The sequence below is a fragment of the Mus caroli genome, chromosome 7, assembly GCF_900094665.2.
Source record: "Mus caroli chromosome 7, CAROLI_EIJ_v1.1, whole genome shotgun sequence".
Classification (NCBI taxonomy): domain Eukaryota; kingdom Metazoa; phylum Chordata; class Mammalia; order Rodentia; family Muridae; genus Mus; species Mus caroli.
In genome coordinates, this window is record NC_034576.1 from 50,781,845 (window position 1) to 50,785,029 (window position 3,185).

The 3,185-nt window shown below is 40.2% G+C and overlaps 1 pseudogene; it reads right to left on the reverse strand.

Moving 5' to 3' along the window:
* Positions 1-1,477: 1,477 nt before the first annotated feature.
* Positions 1,478-2,447, reverse strand: LOC110297515 (annotated as a pseudogene).
* Positions 2,448-3,185: the final 738 nt, after the last annotated feature.

Genomic DNA, 3,185 nt, shown 5'->3' on the forward strand with positions numbered 1-3,185 from the left:
CTGTTAATTTCAGTGTATCTGATTTTATGTGAAGTTCCTTGATCCACTTGAACTTGATTTTTGTACAAGGAGATAAGGATGTATCAATTTGGATTCTTCTACCTGTTCACTGCCAGTTGAACCGTGCTGAAAATAATGCTGTCTTTTTTTCTAATTGGATGGTTTCAGCTCCTTCTTCAAATATCAAGTGCCCATATGTGTATGCATACATTTATGGGTCTTCAATTCTATTCCCAGATATTTCTCTACATAGGAATGGATACAGAAAATGTGGTAATTTATACAATGGAATGGTACTTAGCTATTACAAAACAATGAATTAATGAAATTCTTAAGCAAATAGATTGAACTAGAAAATATCATCCTGAGCAAGGTGACAGAATCACAAAAGAACACTCTTTGCCAAGAGACTCAGAATACCCAAGATAAAATTCATAGAAAACATGAAGCCCAAGAAGAAGGGAGACCAAGGTGTGGATACTTCAGTCCCTCTTATCAGGGGAAACAAAATAACCATGGAAGGTGTTGCAGAAAGAAGGTGTGGAGCAGAGACTGAAGGAAAGGCCATCCAGAGACTGCCCTACCTGGGGATCCATCCCATATATAGTCACCAAACTCAAACTGTATTTTGGATGCCAACATGTGCTTGTTGTCAGAAGCCTGATATAGTTGTCTCTTGAGAGGCTGTGTCAGCGTTGATAATACAGAAATGGATGCTAATAGTCATCCATTGTACTGAGCACAGAGTTCCAAATGGAGGAGCTAGAGGAAGGAACTCAGGTGCTGAAGGGTTTTGTACCCCAATAGGATGAACAACTATATTAACTAACAAGTACCCCGAGGTCTCCCAGGGGCTAAAACACCAACAAAGAGTACACATGGAGGGATCAATGGCTCCAGTTGCATATGTAGCAGAAGATGGCCTTGTAGCTCATCAATGGGAGGAGAGACTCTTTGTCCTGTGAAGGCCCTATACCCCAGTGTAAGGAAATGCCAGGGATAGGAAGTGGGAGTGGGTGGGTTAGTATACTGGGAGCAGCAATAAGGGGTTTTCAGAGGGAAAATCAGGAAAAGGGATAACATTTGAAATGTAAAAAAGAAAATATATAATAAAAACAAAAAGTGAAAATTAAAAAATTAAAAAATGTGTTCAATTATGGGAGTGAGTATGTTGAGGAGCACTGGTGGGAGGGGAGGAAGAGAGAGGGGGTTTTGGGAGGGGAACCTAGGAAAGGGGATAACATTTGAAATGTAAATAAAGAAAATATCTAATTAAAAAAAATAAAATGAAATAAAAAAAAAGAATTTTTAGAGGAAATTTGAGAAATTCATTGAAAAGGCCAAGAATGTTGGAGAAATTCTTATTTATGACTACTTTGTGAAGTATAAGAAAATTGTATTTAAAAATAATCAATTGAAAGCACGGCAATCACTGATACATTTCTGAGAGAAGAGTAAGTTAATGTTGTTTTGACTCTCAACATCTGCTTTCTGACATCTCAGTGGTTTTCTGAAGATGGCTGTCTGTATATTCATCCTCCTCAGGAGTGTCCTCCAGAGCCCTCTTAAGAAAATTTGGAGGGACCAATAATTTCCATAATTCCTAAAGGAGGCCACAATGAAGTAAATGATGGGGTTGGCAGAGGTATTTACACAGGACAGGACTGTAGTAATTTGGGAAATGTTACAAAAGGGATGATGTAAATGAACCTGAAACCAGTATAACAGAAACAAGTAAAGCCCAAGAGGCAGGCCACAGATGAGGTAGACCATCACTGTGAGAGAGATGGTAACATACAGTCGGGACAGGGGTTTCCTGGTTTCCTCCTGGAGCCACAGAAGTTCCTCAGCAGTAGGGCCAGACTGGACAGAGAGAAGCATAAATAAAAAAATCAGAAATGCAGTTATAATAAAGTCAATATTTTTTCCACAAATGGTGATGAGTCTCACCAAGGAATCCTGAAAAGAAACAAATGAGGATGATCATGAGAAAGGACAGACCAAGATTAGGGAACATAAGATAGCTGACATGTTTCTTGGGTGGTGACAGTGGTACAAGATTGGCCATAATACAGACAGGCAGTATTTCATGCTAATAGCACTGAGGACGCTCAGTCCTGCAATATAGTGAACGATTGCTGCATTGCCTAAGATATCTTTGCTTAATTTATGTGCATAGATGAAGTCAATGTTCCATAGCAGAGAGTTAATGAAATGGCAGCAGAGAAAGAAGGAGTCTGCCAGAGCCAGATTGAGGACATAAGCTGAGATTGCTTTCCTGTGCATGCAGAATCCCAGTAGCCAGGGTCCAATGGTATTTCCTTCCAGTTCCACCAGGACAGTGATGAGGACCAGAAAGGACAGAGTCAGGATTGGACTGCAGTTGGGATGACCAGTTTCATTCAGTGGTGTGATTCTGTGTTGTGGGATGAGATGATTAGATCCATGCTCACAAATCTTCCAGCAGCATCCCTGATTACACAGACCACATTTGATCACCTTAACATTGACACTTCTTCTAGTGATCATAATGTAATATAGATATTGATGTCAATATGGCTTAATAAAATCATTTATAAATGAAAGGAGAGTAACATTACTGCATGGATCAAAATTCTGGACTGTGGATTCAAATTCAGAGCTTGTGTATTCTCTATAGTCTGGGTCATACTTCCTGTGTATAACTCAGGACCTTTTAAAAACATGGAAAAGATTCCCTTCTCTCATTGTCAGGGCTGGATACATTTCCTGCTCTCCTGTAATCCCAGAAAGGGAAGCATCACATTTGCCTCCCCAGGGCTTAAAATAACAGAAAAGATGAAGATATCAGGGTATTGTCGAGGTACATTAAGGGAACAATACTTCTGCATGGTCAAGAGAATGGATTCTGAGTTATACACCTAACTCTGGGTCGAGACATGGCACTGTTCTGTGCAACAGATTACAGATCACAAGCATTTACCTCCTCCCTTGAGATGACCAAGCTGCACCCGTCAGTCACTTGGCCAGGGGATTGCAAAGGTGGCAGAAGGAATATCAACACACTCATCTTTCACAGGATTTCCACCTTCTATGCAGCCATCTCTGACCTTCCCTCAGTTGGTACAATTAAGCCTGTCTGCTTCTCTGAAAGCTCTCTGACTCAGAAAAGTATAAGGTTCCTTTTTCTTTCTTTAGATCTCCTT